General features: G+C 47.4%; 1 non-coding gene across 1 annotated transcript; it reads left to right on the forward strand.

The window, feature by feature from the left end:
- The first annotated feature begins 6,320 nt into the window (after positions 1–6,320).
- TRNAT-AGU (transfer RNA threonine (anticodon AGU)) lies at positions 6,321–6,394 on the forward strand. The gene has a single exon. It is a non-coding gene; the product is annotated as a tRNA-Thr (tRNA).
- The last annotated feature ends 6,862 nt before the right edge of the window (positions 6,395–13,256 follow it).

A 13,256-nucleotide genomic window follows, 5' to 3' on the forward strand; every position in this document is an offset into this window, starting at 1 on the left:
CAGAGAGAGAGAGAGAGAGAGAGAGATTGAGAGAGAGAGAGAGAGAGAGAGATTGAGAGAGAGAGAGAGAGAGAGAGAGAGAGAGAGAGAGAGAGAGAGAGAGAGAGAGAGAGAGAGAGAGAGAGAGAGAGAGAGAGAGAGAGAGAGAGAGAGAGAGAGAGAGAGAGAGAGAGAGAGAGAGAGAGAGAGAGAGAGAGAGAGAGAGAGAGAGAGAGAGAGAGAGAGAGAGAGAGAGAGAGAGAGAGAGAGAGAGAGAGAGAGAGAGAGAGAGAAGGAGAGAGAGAGAGAGAGAGAGAGAGAGAGAGAGAGAGAGAGAGAGAGAGAGAGAGAGAGAGAGAGAGAGAGAGAGAGAGAGAGAAACAAGAACAGAGTTCAATTTGTTCGACCACTTTATTAGCGTGGAACGACAATAATCAAACAAGTATTGAACAGGTTGAAACACCCACAACATCCCTGGCTCCGGCTCAGGCTGCGCATGCGCACTGGCACAGGGGACCGTCGATATGTAGAAGTACCGTAAAGTACAATGTTCTCTATCTCCCTCCGAGTCTTTATTATGTTAATAGATAAAGGCTGAGAAAATATTAAGTTTAATGAATGAACAAAAGTTTATATCGCCCATCGTGTGACTATTCCATGGAGTAGTCCTTGTGCCAGGCAGGCACGCTGGTCGCTCTGGTGGATCAGCGTTGACCTATTGCTGGTGCTGGTGGTGTCACATCGGGCCCCAGTGGGGATGGGGCTCTCGGGGTTTCAGGGGCCGATGGTGGCGTCTGAAGGATCGCGCGCCTCGGTGTGCCTCGTCCTGGTGCTGCTGGCGTGTCTGAAACTGGTGTCGTCTTGCGCTGGGGGTGTATACTGACGTCAGTGCCGGCGTGGGCCCCGTTGGCGTCGCAGATGTCACGGGTTCGCTGTCGAGGTCAGGCAGTTGCGGTGTTACAACGGGTGCAGGTACAGTGATGCGGGTTGTGAGATCATCATAGATAGACCGGGGTGGCAGCTGGTCATTGCGAACTGGGCTAAACTTGCGCAGGAATTTCCTGCTCCGAAGTGTGACTCTGCCCGAGCCGTCGATCTTGATCACGTATTGGTCGTGTTGGCGTACCTCCACGATACTGCCTGTCTTGTCCCATTTTTTGGGGTGGAATCCTGTCTGGTTCTGTATGCGGACTAGGTCCCCTACAGCAAGTGGCGGAAGGCGTTTGGTGTGTTCTGCCCAGGTGTCGGCTGTGCGGATATGACGTTTGCGGAGGGCCTCCTCCCTCGCTTTCAGGGTCTCATGCCAAGTGTCGTGCGGTCTGTACTTCCCGGGGATAATTGGGATGAAATCGTGTATCGGGCGGCCGAAGACACACATTGCCGGGGAGATCTTCGTTTCAGGGTCAGGCGTGTTACGATATTGTAGTATCGCTCTCTGCACAGCGTCAGTGTCAAGTTCTCCCTGCGGGCTGGTGTTATCCGTGATAAGTCGTTTCATTGTCTTAACTCCAATCTCCGCGCGACAGTTGCTGTGAGGGAAGGCCACCGATGACAAGCGGAGGTGTACGCCCCATCTGTGCAGGAATGACCTGGTCTCGGTGAACTCCGGTCCCCCATCCGACGCGAGCTCTTCTGGTGTCCCGTACGTCACGAAGGCGCGACGTAAGTGGTTTATGAGTCCGGCGGCGCCACCCGTCGACTTTGAGATGATCGGCCAGTTCGAGTATCTGTCCACCGTCACAAGGTAGTTTGCACCCCTGTGTACAAAGAAGTCCGAGCACACTGCCTGAAAGGGTAAACGACCGGAATAGGTGGAGTTGGTGGCGCTCCAGGCTGTGATGTTGCCATCCGGTGGCAGTGTTCGCAGTTTTTCCGAGTGACGCTGATGTCGGCCGACATGCCTGGCCAGAATGCAGAGGATTCTGCGCGGGCGGTCATCATTGATATGCCCTGGTGGGCAGCGTGTAGGGCGCTCAGCACATCGCCGCGGAGTGAGGGTAGTATGACTACTCGGTCCTTGTATAGGATCACTCCATCTCTCGATGTAATGTTCTCGCGGTACTGGTGATAGTCGCGAATTGTCTCTGGCATCTCGATTTTTGAGTCGGGGATGCCGTTCATTGTCATTCCCTCCAATATGTGCATATCGCCATCACTGCTGGTGGCTTCCTTGACGCGATCCCATGTTACTGATCGCAATGATTCGAGGCCCGCGGCACACCATGCAAAGGTTGTCCTCCTCGACGTCGTCGTCATACTCCGGCTCAGTTTTGCGTCGGTGTGCGTGCTTGGTTGGAGGTGGGTCGCTATGGTGGCATTGTCATCTGGAAGGTTCATGAGTGGAGGTCGCGTGGTGCCAACCGGCCTGCGCGACATGGCATCTGCCGCCTTGTTCTTCATGCCCGGGATATGTATGATGCGGAAGCGATAACGCAGGGTCTTCTCCTTGAGGTTCCTGAGGCGGGGGTTGGGTATGTCGTCAAGTGCTCTTTCCGAAAGGAGTTTCAGCAGTGGTTTGTGGTCTACCGCAACGATCAGGTTCTCGCAGCACAGTACGAAGTAGCGCGCCTTGTCCAAGGCGTCCGCGACTGTGAGAGCCTCGCCCTCTATGTGCGCGTATCTGGATTCTGCCGCGTGTGTAAATCTGCTGCCGACCAGGGTTATTTTCCATCCATCAGTGCAGCAGAATGGTCTAACTGGCACGCATCGGCAGTGCTTTTGAAGCAACCAGAATCCGATTCCCTCCTTCGACCAGTCCGTGGCGATGCATGTTGGCTTAGTTATGTCAAATATGCGGACACGGTGTTCGATTTCTTGTACGATCACGTCTTTCGACTCGCGGAATATGTCCTCTAGCTCCATGGACCACTGGAAGCGTTCTCCACTTTTCAGGAGCTTCCGGAATGGCTGCATTCGTTCGGCCATACTAAAGGCGTATGCCACCTGGTTGACAAGCCCGAACCACGATCTGACGTCGGTGATGTTACGCGGTTGTGGGAAATCGTGGATTGCTTCCAGGTAGCGGCTGCACGGTCGCACGTCGGTCATGGTGATGGTGAAGCCCGCGAAGTCCACCGTGGGTGCGCTGAAGACAAACTTCTCCGGGTTGAGGATGATTCCATTCCGGCCGCATATATCCAGCCATTGGACCGCCTGGAAGTAGCTCCCCTCAATCGTGTCTGACCATAGTAGCGTGTCATCTACGCACTTGGTCTTGTTACCAATGTCCGCGACGATCTCATCGTATCGTCGTGAGTAACCGTCCCCCGATGCCATATACCCTTGTGGGGCAGATAGGTACCGGTAGCGCCCCCATGGAGTGATGAAGGTCATCTTGTGGCGGTCGTCCTCGTGTAGGCGGACGCTATGGTAACCGTTCCATGTGTCGAATACTGTCTTGCGCTTCCCGTTAGGTACGCGTCTCGCCTGGTGGAACGGGGATTGGGTGTGGTGGGTCTCGCGGAACGCATGCTTGTTCAAGGCCTGAAAGTCGACGGTGCGTCGCGGCTTGCCATTCTTTTTCGCGCAAATTACCATGCGGTGACACCATGTCACCGGCGTGCCGACGGGTACTTCCTCCAACACGCCGAGCCGAACGTCCTGGTCGAGGCCTGCTTTTACCTCATCTTGCCAATGTATGGCCACGGAGATGGGAGTGTGATGGGCAACCGGTGTCGTGTTCTCACTGAGCATAAGACGTAGTGGCGGGCCGGTCATTCTCAGTAGTGGCTGGTGTGGGCACGTGTTGAATGTGCTCTGAGCATACATCCTGAGTAAATGTGACTGTAGTGCCTCTCTGTTGGCCTCGGTCGCTGGCATGGGGAGTGCGGTCGGCTTGGTCGGCGGCTCCGCGCGTCGCGGGCAGTCGCACAATTCCGAGGTCGTCAGATTCACCTCTCCGAGTGTCGGCAATCTGTCCGAGATAATTCCCAGGTCCATGCAGGCCGCGCGGGAGAGGAATATGCAGCCCGAAGAGTCCGTCACGTACGCGATGTGGCGCGTCTCCAATCTCCGAGCGTCGTCACTGTTACCGGCGAATCTGACTACCATGGCTCCGAGGATACGAATTCCTTTGTTGTTTGCGGCCTTCATGGTCATGGATACAGGTATGAGGTCCTCAGTACTCAGGCCCATTTGTTGGACGACTTTAATGCCGATCAGGCAGCTCTGGCACCCCGTGTCTGCCATAGCGGGTAGGGTTACCGCGCGGGTGTGTTTCAGGAGGTTAAAACCCAGCACTTCGTAATCCTCGCGCTTGTTGGTGAGAGTGAGGTTGATGTATGGCTGCGGGTCGGATATGCGTTTCATCCACTTATCGCACATATCATCGTACAGGTGGTGAGCGAGGGGAAGCGCGCGTATCTCGTCCTCTGTGCTGGCCATGGTGACCGTGCATAACTCGACGAAGGCTGCCGTCTGCTCGTCGTACATCCCGTCGGTCTCCTTAGATGGGGGTCTTGCCGATCGGCCGCCCAGGCACGCCTTGTCGAGGTGATTATGGCGGTCACACTTCCAGCACTTTTTACCGTATCCGGGGCACTCGGCGCGTCTGGCGCGCCATTGAGGCGTTTTGCCGTGGCCCACCTCGCCGCAGTAGATGCATACTCCTTCGGGCTTGGCCTTCCGTTTTTCCGGCCTGGCTCCTACTCTGGCGCGGACGTCCTGTTGCTTTCCCCGCCGATACGAACTAGTGATCGCGTCCGTGCTCTGAGTGTCAAGCAGGCGCGATGCCGAGCGTTTTCCAGACTCTTTGGCTTCGATATACTCTATCATGTCCTTATGGCATGTCCTGGTTCTTCTCACTGAGTAGGTCAAGTTGTATTGCTTGGTCCGCGATGCCACGGGCAACCACGTTGCGCAATATCTCTTCCGTGAAGTCGTTGACCTGATCGCACCCCGCCTTGGTGCACTTCATTTCATACTTGCACGTGTCCGCCTGCCCCTTGATGCGGGCGTGGAACGACCGGACGGACTCCTCGTGTCCCTGCCGCATGTTAGACAGGGCCACTCGAGCGACCATCGTGTTCTCCGTCCGGACGGCGAGCGCCTTCATGGCGGCGAGGACGTCTTCTTCATCGCTGCCCACGAGGCTCCTTCCAGCCGCGCGAGTGAGGTCCTTTCTCAGCTCCTCCTCACAGCACTCCAGTAGCTGCGCGACTATGTCGGGTCCGACAAGCTTAGTACCTGTTTTGTATTCGCCCCAGCGGGTTATGAAGTACGACCAGGCCTCGCAGGTTCCGGCCAGTGCTATGGTGGGACGCTTGAGTTTCTCCATCTTGGCATTCGAGCTCGCCGCCCTGGGGGCGGCGACGTGCACAGTGCCGTGTATACTCAACATGGCCGCCACCACTGACGCCTCTGCGTGTGTAGCCATATAGTCACAACCCTCGATCGGGCACTCTGCTTCCACCGGCGCCATAGGAACAGTTATTCTGGAGTAAACGTTCTATTTTCGGTGATGCACACGTGTGCACAGTGTCCTGGGGGCGAAGATTGGGTACAGAACCCGAGAAATCCAAACTCACTGTCGACGTTCTCGTGGTCCGTTTTCACCCAGTCGTGTCCTCCTCAGCACCGACGATCTTTACTCGACTGCATCAAGTTGTTTGATTATAAATAAGAACAGAGTTCAATTTGTTGGACCACTTTATTAGCGTGGAACGACAATAATCAAACAAGTATTGAACAGGTTGAAACGCCCACAACATCCCTGGCTCCGGGTCAGGCTGCGCATGCGCATTGGCACAGGGGAACCGTCGATATGTAGAATTACCGTAAAGTACAATGTTCTCTAGAGAGAGAGAGGGAGAGAGGGAGAGAGGGAGAGAGGGAGAGAGGGAGAGAGGGAGAGAGGGAGAGAGGGAGAGAGGGAGAGAGGGAGAGAGGGAGAGAGAGAGAGAGGGAGAGAGGAGAGAGAGAGAGAGAGAGAGAGAGAGAGAGAGAGAGAGAGAGAGAGAGAGAGAGAGAGAGAGAGAGAGAGAGAGAGAGAGAGAGAGAGAGAGAGAGAGAGAGAGAGAGAGAGAGAGAGAGAGAGAGAGAGAGAGAGAGAGAGAGAGAGAGAGAGAGAGAGAGAGAGAGAGAGAGAGAGAGAGAGAGAGAGAGAGAGAGAGAGAGAGAGAGAGAGAGAGAGAGAGAGAGAGAGAGAGAGAGAGAGAGAGAGAGAGAGAGAGAGAGAGAGAGAGAGAGAGAGAGAGAGAGAGAGAGAGAGAGAGAGAGAGAGAGAGAGAGAGAGAGAGATAGATATAGATATATATATGGGGTGTTCACATTAAATGAGTTTGAATTGGACAGATTTATTTGTATGAAATACGAGTTTGCATCGAGATGGCCCGATTGTATATGGCGTCGTGGCTTAGTTGGTTAAAGCACCTGTCCAGTAAAAAGGAGATCCTGGGTTCGAATCCCAGCAATGCCTCTTTTTGTTTTCGTCGTGATCGAGGATCAACGTGTGAAAAGAGAGACTGACGTTCTGATGTCCTTCCGAGAGGGGGTGCTGCAGCTCAGAGCACACCGTCCTCCGAATGAAGAACAATGGTTTTTCCGTCGAGTATTTTGCCAGTTGTTCAGTTGCGGACGTGCAATTTGTCACGACGTCATAAAATGAGTGCGTCACTGTGTGCTCATTACCACGTCACGTCATCAGAACATGCCAAACAGGTCGGACAAAAATTCCCCCAAAAGAAATGCTTATTTCTCAGAAGTCGGAAGTGCAGCACTCGGAATGGACATCGATTCCCGTTCCATTCCATGGTTGGAATCAAGGATCGAGTCCTTTGAAATCGATTCCGCCCACCAAGAGTGTGTGTGTGTGTGTGCCTGTTTGTGTGTGTGCCTGCCTGTGTGTGTGCGTGTGTGTCTGTGTGTGCCTGTGTTTTTGTGTGTGCCTCTGTGTGTGTCTGTGTCTGCCTGTGTGTATGTGTGTGCCCGTGTGTGCCTGTTTGTGTGTGTGTGTCTGTGTGTGCCTGTGCGTTGTCTGTGTGTGTGTGTGCCTGTATGTCTATGCCTGTGGGTGTGTCTGTGTGTGTATGTCTTTGCCTGTGTGTGTGTCCGTGTGTGCGCCTGTGCGTGTGTGCCTGTTTGTGTGTGTGGGTGTGTGTGTGTGCCTGTGCATGTGTGTCTGCCTGTGTGTGAGAGAGAGAGAGAGAGAGAGAGAGAGAGAGAGAGAGAGAGAGAGAGAGAGAGAGAGAGAGAGAGAGAGAGAGAGAGAGAGAGAGAGAGAGAGAGAGAGAGAGAGAGAGAGAGAGAGAGAGAGAGAGAGAGAGAGAGAGAGAGAGAGAGAGAGAGAGAGAGAGAGAGAGAGAGAGAGAGAGAGAGAGAGAGAGAGAGAGAGAGAGAGAGAGAGAGAGAGAGAGAGAGAGAGAGAGACAGAGAGAGAGAGAGAGAGAGAGAGAGAGAGAGAGAGAGAGAGAGAGACAGAGACAGAGACAGAGAGAGAGACAGAGAGAGAGAGAGACAGAGAGAGACAGAGAGAGAGAGAGAGACAGAGAGAGAGAGACAGAGAGAGAGAGAGACAGAGAGAGAGAGAGAGAGACAGAGAGAGAGACAGAGAGAGAGAGACAGAGAGAGAGAGACAGAGAGAGAGAGAGACAGAGAGAGAGAGAGAGACAGAGAGAGAGAGAGAGAGACAGAGAGAGAGAGACAGACAGACAGAGAGAGAGACAGACAGACAGAGAGACAGAGAGACAGACAGACAGACAGAGAGACAGAGAGACAGACAGACAGACAGAGAGACAGAGAGACAGACAGACAGACAGACAGACAGTTTGAGTTTTTATATTCTTTTATTACAAAAGTATAAAAAGGTGTCTCACCAATGAGACAAAGGCGTCAGCACAACACTTAACTGTTTTTCACAGCAAGCAAACAAAATATATTTTAACAAACAAGAGGGTATTTATAAAGGTAGAAAAAAATATTTTACCAAAACAGATGAACAACGAATTATTAAAAAACATTTTAGGTTGATTCATACATTTTAAATCAGAAAGGAAACTCAAGTGATTCATTAACAACAGAGCAAACAACATTTTTTACACACCATTTGTCAACAAAATCCTGCATTCTCCCATTACATACTTGCAACAGAAAAAGAAATCAAGCTGGATGCGAGACACAACTAAATTTCTAAAGGTTAATAAAACACAAGAACAAGCATCCGCAGATTCCACCTTCTTTTTCCTTGTCTTATAAATTGCCATTTTTGCTTCAGCAACCAAAAATCTGGCCAAACCAGTCTCAGATTTTAAACTAGAGGAAATAGGGAAACCATAAATAAATTTCACCAAGGAAAAAGAAAGACCCATGTTTAAAATGATATCATGCAAAAACTGAAAAAGAGGGACAAGTCTTATGCAATCTACATATGCATGACAAAGCGTTTCATTGTTTTCACAAAATGGGCACAATTCCGGGATCTCATTGGAAAACTTGTGCAATAAGATATTATAAGGGAGGATGCAATGCACTAATCTCCATTGCAGGTCACCCGAACGTTTAGAAATTGGGGGGGTATATAAACCTCTCCATGCAGGGACAAGAGGGGTCGAAGTTGGCAAATGTTCTTTCCATTGAATCCCGAAAGGACTTTTCACTGAATCAGCAAAAATATACTGAATAGAAAAGGAATACAGGTTCCCCTTCTCAATGGAATTTAAAGGTACAGATTTGCCATCCCAGTCCAAAAGCAAAACAGGGAAGGCATATTGATTGGGCAAATCCTCAATATCAAAAAGACTCCTGAAACCCACTCCAAAACTCATTAATGCCTTTAAGATAGCAGAAAAAAGCTGACCAACTATCCAAATTGATTTCAACCCAGTAATGGTGGAGATTTCATGACCAGATTTCCATCTTTCTTTTGAAAAATCCAGCAGATTGTGCACAAGAAGTATATTGGACCCCACAAAATGTTGCACAAAAGCCCTAGAGGATGGGATTCCTGTAAAACAGGGATTGTAGAAAACTGGTTCATTTAAGAACATCGAGGTAGTAAAGGAAGTGACCTCACGTTGCAGTGATAAAGCTTGCCAAGCATTGATCACACTCTGCATATACAGAGGAAGTGGTGACACGTCGATCTTCAGGAGGTCGAGCAAAAAAAGCTCACGGCCATATCCCAGCCGGCCCGCTTGCTTTAGCAAACAAAGTGTCAAACTCTCCCAAGGCATGTGGTTATAAAGCAACTTTTTCACAAAAAGAATGCGGAAAGTCATGATCCTGCTGGTGATGTCAACAAGCCCTTGACCCCCCCTCATTACGAAAAAGGCTGAGCACACCTGGTCGAAGCTAGTGCATACCACCCCAGAAAAAATTGATTAAGTGTTTTTGAATATTTTTAATTAGCCATGCAGGTGGCTGCAAGACAATAAACCTGTGCCACAAGATGGAAGAGACCAAATTGTTAATCACTAAAACTCTTCCATGATATGATAATTTGCACAGAAGGCCCCTCCATCTCTGAAGTCTGGAGTAGACTTTGTCTGTTAGTCCATCCCATTTTTTCTGAATACTTTGAGCATCACCAAGGTGTACACCCAAATGGTAAACACTATTATTCTTCCAGGATAAATTGCCAGGTAGTGTTGGGAAGGAAAAATGCATTGCTAATTCAAAAAAGGAGGCATAACTCTTTGTTCAGTTTACTCTGGCTGAGCAAGCAAGGGTAAAATTATTCATAGTTTTAAGTAGTTCAGATACATCTTCTTGACATTGAATTGTAGTGCAGATATCATCTGCATAAGCAACAACTTTTATAACAGGTATGTCTGGAGCGACAGAGAATCCCACAAGTTTCTCATGCAATTTAACTAAAAGGGGTTCAATGGAAAGAACATAAAGGAGTCCGGATAAGGGACACCCTTGCCTTATTCCTCTGGTAACAGTAAAGGGAGGAATCAACTCATTATTTATTTTGAATAAACTATAAATATTGTGATACAACAACTGAATATATGATACAAAAATACGACCAAAACCAAAACCCTTGATGATAGCAAATAGATAACTATGATCAACACTATCAAAGGCATGCTCTTGATCAACAAAGATTAAGCCAGTGCTTTTATGCAGAAGATCACACACATCAGCAATGTCACGAACAGCGCCAAGCTTGTCATATATTGATCGTACAGGCACACAACAGGTTTGATCAGGATGCACCAAAGATTGGACGACCAATTTTAAGCGAGAGGCAAGGACCTTTGAAAAAAATCTTGTAGTCGGTGTTCAGTAAAGAGACAGGACGCCAGTTTCTGAGTAACTGGGTGTCTCCCTTCTTTGGTAACAAGGAAACAACGGCTCACCGGAAACTTAGGGGGAGCTCCCCAACTTGAAAACTTTCCTTGAGTACTTCCAAAAGTTCGGGTCCGATAATGTCCCAAAAGGTTTTATAGAATTCACAGGGGATTCCATCCAGACCAGGAGCTTTCCCAGACGCCATACTGGAAAGAGCAAGACCCAACTCCTCCAGCGTGATGGAACTCTCCAAAGAGGCTCGCTGTGACTCAGACAACTTGGGTAAAGGTTCAATAAAGGCTTTTGCAACATTCAAATCAATCTTTTTTGCACAGAATAAAGAAGAAAAATAATCGACTACAATTATTTTAATCATCTTAGGTTCACTTACTATCTCTCCTTCAGGTGATTGTACAGATAATAATTGTTGTTGAGCTTTAGTTTTCCTCTCCAAAGAGAAGAAAAACTTTGATGAAGTGTCAAAAAGACTCAAATTTTTAATCTTAAGCCGCACTAAAGCCCCTTTTGCCCTTTCGTTGACAAGACTGTGAAGAAGTTCTTTTTTAGTTATAAATTCTTTACGTAATCCTTGATTTCTGTTCAACTCAAGAGGATTTCTTTGCAATTCTAAAACCTCTTTTTCTAGAATCGTTATTCTTGAAAGACTATCCTGAGAGTGATGAAGTTTATACTGCTGACAAAAGATTTTGATGTGGATTTTTACAATATCCCACCATTGTAGCTTGCTATGAAAAGTATTTTTCCTACCGTAAAGAGAAGTCCAAAAGATCCTAAAAGCATTGCAAAAAACAATGTCTTCCAAAAGACTAACATTTAGAGCCCAATCGGCACTCTTACTTTGAAGATAGGGAAAAGTTAATTTTAAAGAAACTAGGTGGTGATCCGAAAAGCCAGAGGGAGAAATTGCCGTAGACAATATAAAGTTCCGAAAATCATGATTAACATAAAATCTATCTAAGCGAGCGAACGATACCCTGTTATTGGAAGCTTGACACCACGAATATTGTTTAACTTTGGGGTGCTGCAATCTCCAACCATCAACCAAATTATACTTTGCTAAAATGGTCGCAAACCCTTTTGCACTCTCAGGGTGAGGTTCTGAGCCATTACGGTCCAGAGCTGGCTCCAAGGTACAATTAAAATCACCAGCGAGGCACACGAGACTACTAAAATCAATCTGGGATAAACAATCATCAAGAATGGAAAAATATTCGTTTCTTTTTGCAGGATTACTTGGGACATAAGCATTTAATAGTGTGCTTTTATAGCCTCCATAAGAAAAAAACCACAAAAGCCAAATGACCTTGCATGAATTCGTGAAAAACAATTCGGTCCGATGAAAGACTTGATCGAAACCAGAAAGCAACTCCTGCACTGCAGCAATCAAAGGAACTGAAAAACCAAGAACCCCTTATTGTGGTTTGCCACTCTGCAGAACAAGTCGGTCCACAACGCACATCCTGAAGAAGAGCTACATCAATATGCTTTTGATCAAGTAACAGTCGAACATGTGTTTTACGTATAGGGGCGCGGCCCCCATTTATGTTTAAACAATCAAGAGACAGAACCATTTTAGTATTTTATAGGTGGGTTCTGGTTACTGAAGTTCTTTCCTTGCCAGAGTTACATATTTCCTCAATCTGTGTACCTGCGATTCATTGGCGCCATAGGCTGCCGGATTTTTAGTAATAAGGGATGCGGTAAGCATAAATTTATCGAGTTCCGGAAAGAAATCGGTGAGTTTAATTTTTTCCGAAAGGTGTTGTGGAGGAACTTGATCACTTTCGCAGGTGCAGGGGCATTTAAGCCTTTGTGGTCTTGTGAATCTCCAGCTGCACCATCCAACTCAAAAGAATCTGATATTGAACAAGTATCATCGGAATCACACGACTCGTGTTCAAATTCAGCTTCCTTTTTCTTTACAGATACAGCAGACATTGGAAATGGTTTCACGAAAAAGGAATCCTCAGGAAGCAGATTTCCTTCTAACTTTTCAGGTGTCTGCTTCAAATTCACTGAGGTAATGGGTGTGAGTAGGGAGAATATACTGGTTCTGGCTCACTTTTCCCCATGTAAATGAATGGGGGATTTTCAGCGATTCATATTTTTTTCCCCTAAAAATAAACCCCCTTTTTATCCCAAGGTATATTTATTTGTCTCCCCTTTTAACCTGGGGACACTTTTTTTTTTTCAAATAATCCATGCAATAAGATAAAGATTTTTTCAAGTACTAAAGTGGTAATGTGATTTGTTAAAGGTGATTTGAAAGAAATATCTGAAACGTCTAAGCTTCGGGACACTCTTTATCAAATAACCGATGCATATTGTTTTGCTCACTCATTGAACCTATAAAGATTTGTTCATTCTCAAATTCCTTCAATAGTTTAACTTTCTTTGCACAATAATCCCCATCTAAAATATTGAAAAACAAAACATTTGAATCTTTATATTTTTTAAGATACCCCTTTTGTGCCATTACGAAATGATAAACTTCTCTTAATGATCTCATCTGGCCACCGCCCGAGTTGCAAATCATTTTTGTGCATAAACCACGCCATAAAAAAAGTTTTGTTTCAAATGTTTTCAGTTCGTGTCATGAAAATGAGGAAGTGTTTTTTTTTTTTTTGACACGGTCGTGCTGTGAAAATGAGGAAGTGTTTTTAGGCAGTCATGCTGTGAAAAAAACAGGAACTAGTCTGTGAGACAAGGTCTCGTGTTTATATTTTATCTCAGAACACAAACTGAAAACATGTTTAATCAAAACCATCTTAGGGTATTTTAAGTATGTTTTAAAAATGATTCATACAATTTGAGAATATATCGCCCAGTTATTTTCCAAGCTGTCTCGCCCGAAGCGTCATTTCCTGTGGCCACACCCAATGATTAAGCAATCTCCTCATCGTTGCCTTATAAGTGATTCGCCAGACAAAGTTTCTGCCAGACGGGATTTTCATTTTTACAACTGAGACATGAGCGATCTTTCTTCCGCAAACAAAACAGCTCAACACAAAGTTGGTAAGCCT

The sequence above is a fragment of the Eptatretus burgeri genome, chromosome 10 (genome assembly GCF_056783735.1).
Source record: "Eptatretus burgeri isolate ZD-2024b chromosome 10, Ebu_testis_v1, whole genome shotgun sequence".
Classification (NCBI taxonomy): domain Eukaryota; kingdom Metazoa; phylum Chordata; class Myxini; order Myxiniformes; family Myxinidae; genus Eptatretus; species Eptatretus burgeri.